The sequence below is a fragment of the Mustelus asterias genome, chromosome 1, assembly GCF_964213995.1.
Source record: "Mustelus asterias chromosome 1, sMusAst1.hap1.1, whole genome shotgun sequence".
Taxonomy (NCBI): Eukaryota; Metazoa; Chordata; class Chondrichthyes; order Carcharhiniformes; family Triakidae; genus Mustelus; species Mustelus asterias.
This window is the reverse complement of record NC_135801.1, coordinates 177,153,672-177,168,929: the sequence shown is the minus strand read 5'-3', so window position 1 is coordinate 177,168,929 and position 15,258 is coordinate 177,153,672. Positions and strand designations below refer to the sequence as shown.

At 43.4% G+C, this 15,258-nt stretch overlaps 1 protein-coding gene across 4 annotated transcripts in view; it reads left to right on the top strand.

Moving 5' to 3' along the window:
• The window catches only part of ptpra (protein tyrosine phosphatase receptor type A), a 242,820-nt gene that overhangs the window by 79,784 nt on the left and 147,778 nt on the right, over nucleotides 1-15,258 (top strand). For 3 of the 4 annotated variants that reach the window (XM_078223467.1, XM_078223448.1, XM_078223458.1), the window contains exon 2: nucleotides 1,583-1,656. The exons of the other annotated variant lie outside the window; for it this stretch is intronic. The gene's annotated coding sequence lies outside the window, so the exon portion shown is untranslated. The remainder of the gene's footprint in view (nucleotides 1-1,582; nucleotides 1,657-15,258) is intronic. 4 annotated transcript variants of the gene reach the window in all.

Sequence of the window (15,258 nt, the reverse complement as noted above, 5' to 3'; positions counted from 1 at the left end):
GGCAATCACCAGGTAAGAGTGTTCTCTTCCTGTTGGGGAACACTTCAGCGGTCATGTGCATTCGGCCTCTGATCTTTGGGTAAGCGTTCTCCAAGGCGGCCTTCATGACACACGACACCGCAGAGTCGCTGAGCAGAGACCAATAGCCAAGTTCCGCATACATGAGGACGGCCTCAACCAGAATCTTGGGTTCATGTCACACGATCTGTAACCCCCATGACTTGTCTGGGTTTGCAAAATCTCACTAACTGTCCTGGCTGGAGACAATACACATCTCTTTAACCTGTGCTTAACCCTCACTCCTCACATTGTCTGTACCTTTAAGACTTGATTACCTGTAAAGACTCGCATTCCAACCATTATTTTGTAAATTGAGTCTGTGTCTTTATATGCCCTGTTCGTGAACAGAACTCCCACTTACCTGATGAAGGAGCAGCGCTCCGAAAGCTAGTGGCTTTTGCTACCAAATAAACCTGTTGGACTTTAATCTGGTGTTGTGAGACTTCTTACCATTGTCAGACTTGATATGGCTGTACTTGATGTTGATGTCAATCCAAAGGTGGATACTGTAGTGCTTTTACAGTGACACCCCATATCCTCAATATAAAATGTGAATGTACTGTTGGCTAATGATGCTTTGTAGCAAATAAAACCAGAAATTATGCAGTTTAAATTTGCATTTACGTTCATATTTATCTTTTTGCCTTTGCTGATTCATTCTCAATAAGTCCCCCATTATTAAGGTGGTAGGAGGATGATGAGGCTGTTAAGAGTTCAAAAGCAAGAAAGTTATGCTAAATCTTTTATAAATCACTGTTTAGGCCTCAGTTAGTGTGTCTAATTCTTGGAACCACATTTTGGGAATAATGTCAAACGCTTGGCAAATTTTAACGTAAGGTAGTTAAATGTACATGACTGAATTCAGTTTTTAAACTTTGTGTGAAGATGTCGATTTTTTTCTTTTTTGGCATCATTGTCCTGTATCTACATAATTTAAGACCATAGAGAGAGTGAGATTTATTATACTAGTAACCAGGGATGAGGGACGTCAGTAAAGAGGCTGGAGAAATAAAGATTGACGTTCTGGGGAGATATGTAAATTTTCAAATATCTCACAACTTTAATAGAGTAATGGGGAAGGCTTTTCCACTGGGCAGGAGGGTCATATTAGAGGACACATTTAAACCGAAGAATGAGGGGAAGAGATGTAATTATGTTTACACAGCAAATCTGGAATGCTCTGAAATTCGGTGCTGGAAGCAGATTCAGTGATAACTCTAAAACAGGAATTTGTTACGTCCTTTAAAAGGAAAGGAATGGCAGGACTACAGGGAAAGAACGGGCTGTTTCAAAGAGTCAGCACAAGTATGATGGATTGAATGGCCTCCTGTGCAGTAAGATTATCTGATTTTTAAAATAAATTGAGCTTTGTTTTTCAAAATATGTTGCATTTATTTTTCCTATTTTCTGCTGAGTCAGTTTTTTAAATCTACTCTAGGACATTTTTATTCATGCTGGAGTTTACATGACTAAATACCATTGGAAGATTAGAAGTGGTTATAAATGTTCTTTTTAATTTCAGGCATCATCACCAATATCTTTTATGGATCCCAAATGTATTAATCCTTAAACGTTGAAGCATTTGCAGAGACTAAGGTAGGAAATCTATTGAAAGGAGATTGGAAAATATAGGAAATTTGGCATCTTAATGTGAAACATATGTAATGAGGAAATGGATGGCATGTGGGGGAGAATGTTAACTTACCACTGAGAGTTGGGTTCAAATCTGGCTCAGGCAGTAAGCATCAAAGCTGCTTAAGTTTCAAGTACATAAAAAATGTTAAATTTGAGCAGTGTGGGCTTTTAAAACAAATCCTGAAATTTTTGCATTCGGAATGTAGAACTTGGGCTGAAGGATTTGGGGAGAGGCTTGATGGTCAAAGGCCAGATTTGGTCAATTTTGCACACAGCCTCCAAATGCTGTATTGCTATTCACTTGCTATTCAGTGAATCTCTTGAAGAGTAGAGGGGGTGTAGGAGTAGAGTTAAGAGAGAAATCAGGAGGGCAAAAAGGGGACACAAAATTGTTTTGGCAGATAAGGCAAAGGAGAATCCAAAGAGCTTCTACAAGTACTTCTAGAAAAAGTGAGAGGGCATGGGATCCAAGGGGCTGCTGCCCTGTGGATCCAGAACTGGCTTGCCCAAAGGAGGCAGAGAGTGGGTATAGATGGGTCTTTTTCTAAATGGAGGTCGGTCACCAGTGGTGTGCCCCAGGGATCTGTTCTGGGACCCTTGCTGTTTGTCATTTTCATAAATGACCTGGATGAGGAAGTGGAGAGATGGGTTGGTAAGTTTGCCAACGACACGAAAGTTGGTGGGGTTGTGGATAGTCTGAAGGGATGTCAGAAGTTACTGAGGGACATAGATAGGATGCAAGACTGGGCGGAGAAGTGGCAGATGGACTTCAACCCAGATAAATGCATAGTGGTCCATTTTAGCAGGTCAAATGGGATGAAGGAGTACAATATAAAGGGAAAGATTCTTAGTACTGTAGAGGATCAGAAGGACCTTGGGGTCCGGGTCCATAGGACTCTAAAATCGGCCCCGCAGGTGGAGGAGGTGGTTAAGAAGGCGTATGGTGTGCTGGCCTTTATCAATCGAGGGATTGAGTTTAGGAGTCCGGGGATAATGATGCAGCTATATAAGACCCTCGTCAGACCCCACTTGGAGTACTGTGCTCAGTTCTGGTCGCCTCATTACAGGAAGGATGTGGAAAAGATTGAAAGGGTGCAGAGGAGATTTACAAGGATGTTGCCTGGATTGAGTGGCATGCCTTATGAGGATAGGCTGAGGGAGCTCGGTCTTTTCTCCTTGGAGAGACGTAGGATGAGAGGAGACCTAATAGAGGTGTATAAGATGTTGAGAGGCATAGATCGGGTGGACTCCTAGAGGCTTTTTCCCAGGGTGGAAATGGCTGCTACAAGAGGACACAGGTTTAAGGTGCTGGGGTGTAGGTACAGGGGAAATGTTAGGGGGAAGTTTTTCACACAGAGGGTGGTGGGCGAGTGGAATCGGCTGCCGTCAGTGGTGGTTGAGGCAAACTCAATGGGGTCTTTTAAGAGACTCCTGGATGAGTACATGGGACTTAATAGGATGGAGGGTTATAGGTAGGCCTAAAAGGTAGGAATATATTCGGCACAACTTGTGGGGCCGAAGGGCCTGTTTTGTGCTGTAGTTTTTCTATGCTTCTATGCTTCTACATAAAGGGCAAAAGGGTAACAAGGGAGAGAGTAGGGTCTCTTAAGGATCAGCAAGGTCATCTATGTGCGGATCCACAAGAGATGAGTGAGATCCTAAATGAATATTTCTCATCAGTATTTACTGTTGAGAAAAGCATGGGTGTTAGGGAACTTGGGGAAATAAATAGTGATGTCTTGAGGAGTGTACATATTACAGAGAAGGAGGTGCTGGAAGTCTTAAAGCGCATCAAGGTAGATAAATCTCCGGGACCTGATGAAGTATATCCCAGGACGTTGCGGGAGGCTAGGGAGGAAATTGCGGGTCCCCTAGCCGAGATATTTGAATCATCGATAGTCACGGGTGAGGTGCCTGAAGATTGGAGAGTGGCAAATGTTGTGCCTTTGTTTAAAAAGGGCTGCAGGGAAATGCCTGGGAACTACAGGCCAGCGAGCCTCACATCTGTGGTGGGTAAATTGTTGGAAGGTATTTTGAGAGACAGGATCTACAGGCATTTAGAGACGCAAGGACTGATTAGGGACAGTCAGCATGGCTTTGTGAGTGGAAAATCATGTCTCACAAATTTGATTGAGTTTTTTGAAGGGGTAACCAAGAAGGTAGATGAGGGCAGTGCAGTTGATGTTATCTACATGGACTTTAGCAAGGCCTTTGACAAGGTACCGCATGGTAGGTTGTTGCATAAGGTTAAATCTCACGGGATCCAGAGTGAGGTATCTAAATGGATACAAAATTGGCTTCTTGACAAAAGCCAGAGGTGGTTGCAGAGAGTTGTTTTTCAAACTGGAGGCCTGTGACCAGCGGTGTGCCTCAGGGATCAGTGCTGGGTCCACTGTTATTTGTCATTTATGTTAATGATTTGGATGAGAATATAGGAGGCATGGTTAGTAAGTTTGCAGATGACATTAAGATTGGTGGCATAGTGGACAGTGAAGAAAGTTATCTCCAATTGCAACGGGATCTTGATCAATTGGGCCAGTGGGCTGATGAATGGCAGATGGAGTTTAATTTAGACAAATGCGAGGTGATGCATTTTGGTAGATTGAACCAGGGCTTACTCAGTTACTGGTAGGGCGTTGGGGAGAGTTACAGAACAAAGAGATCTAGGGGTACATGTTCATAGCTCCTTGAAAGTGGAGTCACAGCTGGACAGAGTAGTGAAGAAGGCATTTGGCATGCTTGGTTCCATCGGTCAGAACATTGAATACAGGAATTGGAATGTCTTGTTGAAGTTGTACAAGACTTTGGTAAGGCCACACTTGGAATACTGTGTGCAATTCTGGTCACCCTATTATAGAAAGGATATTATTAAACTAGAAAGAGTACAGAAAAGATTTACTAGGATGCTACCGGGACTTGATGGATTGAGGTATAAGGAGAGGCTGAATAGACTGGGACTTTTTTCTCTGGAGCATAGGAGGCTGAGGGGTGACCTTATAGAGATCTATAAAATAATGAGGGGCATAAACAAGGTAGATAGTCAATATCTTTTCCCAAAGGTAGAGGAGTCTAAAACTAGAGGGCATAGGTTTAAGGTGAGAAGGGAGAGATACAAAAGTGTCCAGAGGGGCAATTTCTTCACACAGAGGGTGGTGAGTGTCACGAACAAGCTGCCAGAGGTAGTAGTAGAGGCGGGTACAATTTTGTCTTTTAAAAAGCATTTAGACAGTTACATGGGTACGATGGGTATAGAGGGATATGAGCCAAATGCGGGCAATTGGGATTTGCTTAGGGGTTTTAAAAAAAAAGGGCGGCATGGACAAGTTGGGCTGAAGGGCCTGTTTCCATGCTGTAAACCTCTATGACTTGGGATGAAAACAACAATACAACGACAGTCAGAAATTTAAAAGTTTAGTGATCAAATAATTAGCATACTGTTTTAGCCGAGTTCTGACCTGAAAAATTGTGCTAACCTCACCGCTCTGCCACAAGTAGCTAATGCAAGGAGTGGTAATTTGAGGTTGTGAAGACATTGTGATGACCTTTCTCTTATGTTGAATGTAAAAACATCTGAAATTTTACAAAAGAACAGTTTGATTTGCAATAAGCTTGCCTTTTTTAGTTAATTCTTCCCCTCTGAAGTACATTTCAGGTTGATGACCTTTTATATAATTGCAAGTTGTTGTTGCCATGTTCCTCGTGGCCGCATTAAAAATAAAACTGATGGACAAGAATTGGTGGGCAAATTGGGTCCAGAGAACATGAGCACAGTTAGCAAATGTGGTTATGGTTCTGGATTATAAAACTCTTGATATTGTACACTATAATTGCCATTCAAGACAGGAAACAGATGCTAACCAAAGTCATAATATAAAAGCAAAATATAGTAGATGTTGGAAATACTGAGCAAGTCTGGCAGCGTCTGTGGAGAAAGAAACATTTAACGTTTCAGATCAGTAACTTTCACTAAATTTGCTAACTTACCAAACTCTTGCTTCCACTCTTTTCCAATAATGTCCGCTCCTGATTGTCTGCAGTCTTGTTTGCATCCTTGCCACTCCCCCATTTTCCTAAATTTCTGCCTCTGTATTTCAGCTTAAAGCATTAAAGGGTAGATTTTATTGGAAAAACGGCAGATCTGGCTGTGGAGATAAGAGTATCCAAGTGGAGCCTAAGTTTCTGGGACATATTGAGGCCCTGAAGTAAAAACTTTGGAAGTATTGAATACTTCATATTTAAAAAACCAATTAATCAGATAAACATCAAGTGGAAAGTACAGTGGTCAGACAGTGGCTCATCTATGATGTTGTTTGGATTCCCAACTGCTCTTGTACAGTTGTCTGCTTACTTAAAGTAGTTTTGATTCGGAAAACCATTCCGAGAGGAAAGTAAATTAAGGAGGTATTCACGGTGGAAAGGGATCCGGGTGGTTGTACTGCTGGTTTGCGGTGGACAGAAAGGATCGAGCATGTGGACATAAAGAAAGAGGATGTGTTGGAACTATTGAATGGCATCAAGGTTGGTAAGTCGCCGGGACCGGATGGGATGTACCCCAGGTTACTGTGGGAGGCGAGGGAGGAGATTGCGGAGCCTTTGGCGATGATCTTTGCATCGTCGATGGAGACGGGAGAGGTTCCGGAGGATTGGAGGATTGCAGATGTGGTCCCTATATTCAAGAAAGGGAACAGGGACAGCCCGGGAAATTACCGACCGGTGAGTCTAACCTCAGTGGTTGGTAAGTTGATGGAGAGGATCCTGAGAGACAGGATTTATGATCACCTAGAGAAGTTTAGTATGATCAAAAGTAGTCAGCACGGCTTTGTCAAGGGCAGGTCGTGCCTTACGAGCCTGGTTGAGTTCTTTGAAAATGTGACCAAACACATTGACGAAGGAAGAGCGGTGGATGTGGTCTATATGGACTTCAGCAAGGCGTTCGATAAGGTCCCCCATGCAAGACTTCTTGAGAAAGTGAGAGGGCATGGGATCCAAGGGGCTGTTGCCTTGTGGATCCAGAACTGGCTTGCCTGCAGAAGGCAGAGAGTGGCTGTGGAGGGGTATTTCTCTGCATGGAGGTCAGTGACCAGTGGAGTGCCCCAGGGATCTGTTCTGGGACCCTTGCTGTTTGTCATTTTCATAAATGACCTGGATGAGGAAGTGGAGGGATGGGTTGGTAAGTTTGCTGACGACACCAAGGTAGGTGGTGTTGTGGATAGTTTGGAGGGATGTCAGAAGTTGCAGCGAGACATAGATAGAATGCAAGACTGGGCGGAGAAGTGGCAGATGGACTTCAACCCGGATAAGTGTGTGGTGATCCATTTTGGCAGATCCAATGGGATGAAGCAGCAGTATAATATGAAGGGTACCATTCTTAGCAGTGTAGAGGATCAGAAGGACCTTGGGGTCCGGGTCCATAGGACTCTTAAATCGGCCTCGCAGGTGGAGGATGCGGTCAAGAAGGCGTACGGCGTACTGGCCTTCATTAATCGAGGGATTGAGTTTAGGAGTCGGGAGATAATGCTGCAGCTTTATAGGACCCTGGTTAGACCCCACTTGGAGTACTGCGCGCAGTTCTGGTCACCTCATTACAGGAAAGATGTTGAAGCCATTGAAAGGGTGCAGAGGAGATTTACAAGGATGTTGCCTGGATTGGGGGGCATGCCTTATGAGGATAGGTTGAGGGAGCTTGGTCTCTTCTCCCTGGAGAGACGAAGGATGAGAGGTGACCTGATAGAGGTTTACAAGATGTTGAGAGGTCTGGATAGGGTAGACTCTCAGAGGCTATTTCCAAGGGCTGAAATGGTTGCTACGAGAGGACACAGGTTTAAGGTGCTGGGGGGTAGGTACAGAGGAGATGTCAGGGGTAAGTTTTTCACTCAGAGGGTGGTGGGTGAGTGGAATCGGCTGACGTCGGTGGTGGTGGAGGCAAACTCGTTGGGGTCTTTTAAGAGACTTCTGGATGAGTACATGGGATTTAATGGGATTGAGGGCTATAGATAGGCCTAGAGGTGGGGATGTGATCGGCGCAACTTGTGGGCCGAAGGGCCTGTTTGTGCTGTGGCTTTCTATGTTCTATGTTCTAGGACGAGATTAAATTAAGAGAAATGGTATGGATTGGAGAGATGTACAGCTAGCAGGAAATTGTTTATATAGAATGGAGTGAGAGTTTGGAAGGATTTGGAAGTGAGAAGTCATGTTTAACTTTGTAGCTTTAGAGAATATGGAGCTTGCCCTATATCGGTCATTGGGGCTTAGTGCAGGCTAAATAGCTGGAGTTACGGGGATAGGATTGGGTGGGATTGTTGTCAGTGCAGGCTTGATGGGTTGAATGGCCCCCTCCTGGACTGTTGGGATTCTACGTTTATTTTAATGTCAAAGATCACCCCATGAAATATAAAGGAGGCAGAAGCAGGAGCTGAACACAAGCAGCAGAACATGGGGCAAATGGACTTTGTGGAATTTGGCTGCTGGTGCTGAGGCTGTTGAGAAATTAAATAAAGGAGCGAAAACATGAATAAGGTTTTCACTGGAGGCTTAGGCGGGTATTTTTATGAAGCTGAAAATTGATAAATTATAGGAAAACTCAGTGCGACATTCATAAAGGTGAGGATTTTCATAATTTTTTTCAGGTTAACTTGGCAAGGAATAGAGTTTATAGATGTTCAACTGATTTAATTATTGACTACAAAATTATGCAATTGAACTACTGACAGATTAATGGCCTACTTCCTCTGTAGAGTAATAACCTCAGAATTTGGTGAGGGAATTTGAAGGGTTTTAATCTAATTTTTAGTTAAGTTTGGTGAGCATTTAACTTAACCCAGTTAATCAGTGGTAAACAAGCTGCTTACTTGTGACAGTTGCAGAGTGAGTTAGTTAAGAAGCTGGAATTGCTGCCAGTAAGGACAAAGAGCAAATAGAATATATCAGTTCATGTACAAGGGAACTCAAAAATCTTCTCCTGGCTTGAAAATAGTAAATAAGTAGTTAGAGATGGCGTGGTGCTTATTAATAACACAGCAGGTGATATATGCAAAGAAGCACAGGGAAAGGCTAGAATACTTGATGAGTAATTTGCTTAAGGAAGAGGTTGCTGACAAACTATTGGTGGAAGTGGAGTTTATGAAGATAATGGATGGAGTAGAAATTGATATGCAAGATGTACTGGAAAGGCTGACTATGCTCACACTTGATAAGATACCTGGTCTGTATAGCTTGCATCCCAGATTGCTCATGGAAATAGGATGGACAGAGTGGAAGGACTTACCGTAATCTTCCAACATTCCCTTGGTACATGGGGGAGATGCTAGAGGGCTGGAGAATATTTAATGTAACACATGTTAAAGAAAAGGAGGCAAGGACATTCCAAGTAACGACAGGCCTGATAATTTAACTTCAGTTTGTCGTATGAGGAACAGTTGAGGATTCTGGGTCTGTACTCGACGTTTAGAAGGATGAGGGGGGATCTTATTGAAACTTATAGGATACTGCGAGGCCTGGATAGAGTGGACGTGGTGAGGGCGTTTCCACGAATAGGAAAAACTAGAACCAGAGGGCACAACCTCAGGCTGAAGGGACGATCCTTTAAAACAGAAATGAGGGGGAATTTCTTCAGCCAGAGAGTGGTGAATCTGTGGAACTCTTCTCTGCAGAAGACTGTGGAGGCCAGGTCATTGAGTGTCTTTAAGACAGAGATAGATAGGTTCTTGATTAATAAGGGGATCAGGGGTTATGGGGAAAAGGCAGAAGAATGGGGATAAGAAAAATATCAGCCATGATTGAATGGCAGAGCAGACTCAGTGGGCCAAGTGGCCTAATTTTGCTCTGATGCCTTATGGTCTAGTTGTCAGTAAGGTTTTAGCAACCATTCCTTGTACATTCATACTGTAATTGAATATTTTGATCGGGTAACAGAGAAGGTTGATTAAGGGAATTCATTGGATGTTGCCTTTTCTGGCCGAATAGGTTTGAGTCCCATGGGATAGAAGGTTTAGTGTTAGCTTGGATAAAATTAATGTTTAAGGACAGAAAACTGCCTTGTGGTAAATTATAGGTCAAGCGGGGAATGTTCAATACCATTCGCGACTTCTCGGAGACTGGAGCAGTCATGTCCAAATGCCGCTAGACCTGGACAATACACAGGCTAGGACTGACAAATGGCAAGTAACGTTTGCCCCACACAAGTGCCAGGCAATGATCATCTTCAACAAGAGGGAATCTACCCATCACCCCTGACATTCAATACCATTACCATCTCTGAATCTCCCACTAGCAAGGTCCTGCTTGTTACCATTGACCAGAAATGGAACTGAACTAGCCATATAAATACTGTGGTGACAAGAGCAGGTCAGAGGCAAGGAATCCTGCACTATGTAACTCACTGCTGACCCCAAGGTCTGTTCACTATCTACAAGGCACAAGTCAGAGTGCGATGGAATACTTTATACTTGCTTGGATGAGTGTAGCTCCAACAACACTCAAGAAGCTTAAAACTATCCAGGGCAAAGCAGCTTGCTTGATTGGCACCCCATCCACTAACATTTGTTCCCCCCAACACTGTCACACATAGCAGCAGAGCAGTCTGTACCATTTGCAAGATGCACTGAAGAAACTGACCAATGTTCCTTTGACAGCACCTTTCAACCCATGAGCACTGTCATCTAAAAGAACAAGGATAGCAGATGCATGGGAACACCACCTCGAATCCATACGCCATCCTGATTTGGAACTATATTGTCTTTCTTTCACTCACTAGATCAAAATCCTGGAACTACTCCCCGTAGCACTGTGGGTGTACCTGCACTACATGGACTGCAACACTTCAAAAAGGCAGCTTCCCACCATCACCTCGAGGGCAATTAGGGATGGACAACAAATGCTAGCCTAGCCAGCAGTGCACAGATCCCATGAAGAAATTAAATATGACTTTTTCAGACTGAAGAATGGTAGCACTGATCCTTGAGGAACTCCAATGTCTTGGACCACTGCTTTTTTCTAAATGACTTGGATATGGAATAAAGGGTGAAATTTCAAAATTTGCCAATGAAACTAAACCTGGAGGTGTGGCAATCAATGAGGATGATTGCAATTGACTGCAACAGGCATAGCTAGATAGGCTGGCAAAATGGTCAGACAAGTGGTGGATAGAATTTAATAGAGAAGTGTGAGGTGATGAATTCTGGCACAAGTGGTAGAGAAGCAGCACAAACTTGGAAGCTTAATGACACAGTTCTAAGGAGTGTGCAGGGACATAGGGAGTGTGCGGTGGCAAATGTGTATTGATCCATGCAGAACATTTTGAGAGGACAGTTAGCAAAGCATATGGGATCTTGGTCTTCATAAATGTATTGAGTACAAAAGCAAAGAAGGTACATTAGAACTTTCAGAAATCTCTGGTTGGCCACAGTAGAGTATTGTATCCACTTCTGGTCACCACACTCCAGAAAAGTTGTATGGGTACTTACAAGTGTGCAGTGGAGTTCATAGGATCCATAGAGTTCCTGCAGTGCAAAAGAAGGCCATTTGGCCCAACGAATCTACACCAACAACAATCCCACCCAGGTCCTTTCACCATAACCCCACTAATTTACCCTTCTCGTCCTCCTGACATGAAGGGGCAATTTATTATGGCCAATCAACCTAACCCGCACATCTTTGGACTGTGGGAGGAAACCAGACCACCCGGAGGCATCCCATGCAGGCACAGAGAGAATGTGGAAACTCCACACGGTCACCCAAGGCCGGAATTGAACCCGGGTCCCTGGTGCTGTGAGGCAGCTGTGCCACTATGCCGCCTTTTACATTAGTAGATCTCAAGGAACTATTACTCACTATTTACTTTAAACAACTCAGCATTGGCCAGTGATTCAGTCGTGAGTGCCTTCATAGTTGAGCCTAATTCATGACCACATCCAATGTCCCCATATGCACTTTTCAGTGGAAGTTACTGGATAGCAATCAGGATCCTTGGCTAATTCCACCCCCTCTTCCTAGAACATTTCTAGATCTCCTATTGTTACCCCCAGATGGTATTAACTATATTAACTCAGGCAGAGTTTTTCCACACTCGACCTTCCTCTCCCCAGCCTAATATCATCTTTTGCATGTTCTCACTGTCTCTTTTCAAGGTCACTGTGACTTTTTAAAAATTGTAAGTTCATAGAAATCATAGAAACCCTACAGTGCAGAAGGAGGCCATTCGGCCCATTGAGTCTGCACTGACAACAATCCCACCCATGCCTTATCCCCGGAGTCCCACATATTTACTCTACTAATCCATGCACCCCAGGACACTAAAGGGCAATTGAGCATGGCCAATGCACCTAACCCACACGTCTTTGGACTGTGGAAGGAAACAGGAGCATCCAGAGGAAACCCCATGCATACACATGTGCAAACTCCACACACACAGTGACCCAAGCCGGGAATCGAACGCAGGTCCTGGAGCTATGGGGCAGCAGTGCTAACCACAGCCTGCAAGTTGTACCAGAATGGTTCCAGGGATGAGAGAATTTAGCTGCAAAGTTGATTTGGAGAAGCTGGGCTGAGGGATGGAGGAACACAGGAGCAGGCCATTCAGCTCCTCAAGTCTGCACCACCATTCCTCTAGATCATGGGTGATCATTTGCCTCATTTTCCCACATTACTTCCTTATCCCTCAAAATCTATTGATCTCAGTCTTAAACATAGTCAGTGAGCCTCCACAACCTTCTGGGGTAGAACATTCCAAAGATTTGCCACTCTTTGAGTGAAGAAATTCCTCATCATCTCAGTCTTAAATGATTTCCTGGGACTATTCGTCATGGTTCTAAAACCCCAGCCAGGGGAAACATACTTTCTGCATCTACCCTGTCTCACACTTCAAGAATTTTGTTTGTCCCAATGAGATAACCTTGCATTTTACTAAACTCTAGAGAATACAGCCCCAATGTGTATAGTAAAGGGTTAATGATTGTGTTAATGAGACAATGATGTTAATGATACTGTAAGCATGGCATCAGAGTCAGATAATTAAGAGGCTCCAAGAGAGCAATTCATAGAGCAGTCTGTGTGCTGGAAATCATGTGCTTACCCTGAGGTCTTCTGAATAGTTCTTAATAAATAGTTTCAAGAAAAACTATATACCGACTATCTCAAGTCTTCAAAACATGGTGGCAGTTTAAGAAATTGAGGCCACAGATTAGTAACCCATGGGTGAAGACCTTGGAACAGATTGGCTACGCAACGACGAAGAAGTATAAAATCAAACGGTAAGAGCAAGTGAGATGCACAACATATTGACATCTATTGAACATCCATTCCCCCATCCATGGTCTTTACAACACATTGAGGGTCCATACAAGGACAACAACAAACTATGCAGAAGATGTTCAAAATTTCTGAACTGCTTCAGTTTTTCAAGAGGAAGCACAGAAAATAAGCTTGGTAGCCTTTCATATTCAGTTAACACCATAATAGTTGATGTCCTGTCGTGATAAAACTTTGAGACCACAGCATTCCACAGTGAAGTTATGTGGAGGGCTTTGATAAGTACTTCAACCCTGAGAAGAATTTAATCATTGAAAAAGCAAGATTCAACTAGTGGAGCCAACGGGTGGGTGAATCCATTGATTCCTTTATTAACGATTGACGAGTACTTGTGGTTACAGAGCCTTAAAGCACGAGTTAATTCATAACCGCACTATTGAATCTTTGCAGTCCAGAGAGAATTTGATTTTAGAGAAGGCTGAACAGTTTCCAAGGCAGGCAGAGCTGCAATAGCAGAATTGGAATGTAATCCGTGGAGACGCTGAGGCTCAGGAGGGGTCGATCCAGTATGTGAGCTCTGCCCACTGAAAAGTCTGCAAAAAACCCTGCCAAAACTGCTAAAGAGGCAGGTAGAACTCATCCACCGATGTTAAAAATTTTTCAGATGCGGCACCAACAGACAATACTGCCTTGAAGATTGTCCGGCTGGAGGAGCCGAATCCTTTCTGTGGCAAGACCAGACATTTTAAACAGTTCTGCCTATCGAAAACTAAATTCAAGAAAAAAAAGCTAGAACATATACCCAACCGTTTTGAAGTCCAGGAAATAGGAAATGCATCGTTCCAATCTGATTGCTTGGGAGAAATCAGAGGAAGTAAAAATTCAGCCATCTGACTTATAGTTGCAGGCGTGAAGGATCAGTTCACTCTTGAGTATGCTGATCCAAAGACACCCAGGTGCCCTTTCTCATCCCATCTTTCTGCGCGTGGTCCATAGCCCTGCAGCTTAGATTTCTCTCAGTTGTTTTTGTATATTTCTCCATTAAGACAGACACAAAGTAATTATTTAGCTTCTCTGACATTTCCCTATTCTCCATTATAAATTCTCTTGCCTCTGCCTATAATGGACTTAGCTTATCTTTTCCTGTTTTACATACCAATAGAAGTTTTCAAGTCTGTTTTTTATGTTTCTTGCTATTTTGCTTTCATGATCTATTCTCCCATTTTTCATTAGTTTCTTGGTCCGCCTTCGCTAAATCCTCAAATGCTCCTAATCGTCAGACTTGCTACTTTTTTGAGCAACGTTATAAACCAGATAGAGTCATAGTCATAGGGGTTTACAGCATGGAAACAGGCCCTTTGGCCCAACTTGTCCATGCTGCCCTTTTTTTTAAAACACTGAAGCTAGTCCCAATTGCCCGCATTTGGCCCGTATCCCTCTATACCTATCTTACCCATGTAACTGTCTAAACGTTTTTTAAGACAAAATTGTACCCGCCTCTACTACTGGAAGCTTGTTCCAGACACTCACCACTCTCTGTGTAAAAAAGAAATTGCCCCTCTGGACACTTTTGTATCTCTCCCCTCTCGCCTTAAACCTATGCCCTCTAGTTTTAGACTCCCCTACCTTTGGGAAAAGATATTGACTATCTAGCTGATCTATGCTCCTCATTGTTTTATGGATCTCTATAAGATCACCCCTCAGCCTTCTACGCTCCAGAGGAAAAGTCTCAGTCTATCCAGCCTCTCCTTATAACTCAGACTATCAAGTCCCGGTAGCATCCTAATAAATCATTTCTGCACTTTTTCTAGTTTAATAATGTCCATTCTATAATAGGGTGACCAGAACTGTACTCAGTATTCCAAGTGTGGCCGTACCAATGTCTTGTACAACTTCAACAAGATGTCCCAACTCCTATATTCAATGTTCTGACCAATGAAACCAAGCATGCTGAATGCCTTCTTCACCACTCTGTCCACCTGTGACTCCACTTTCAAGGAGTAAGGAACCTGTACCCCTAGATCTCTTTGTTCTATAACCCTCCCTAATGCCCTACCATTAACTGAATAAATCCTGCCCTGGTTCAATCTACCAAAATGCATCACCTCACATTAATCTAAATTAAACTCCATCTGCCATTCGTCAGCCCACTGGCCCAATTGACAAAGATACCATTGCAATCCGAGATAACCTTCCTCACTGTCCATTATGCCATCTGCAAACTTACATGCCTCCTATATTCTCATCCAAATCGTTAATATAAATGACAAATAACAGTGGACCCAGCACCAGTCCCTGAGACACACCGCTGGTCACAGG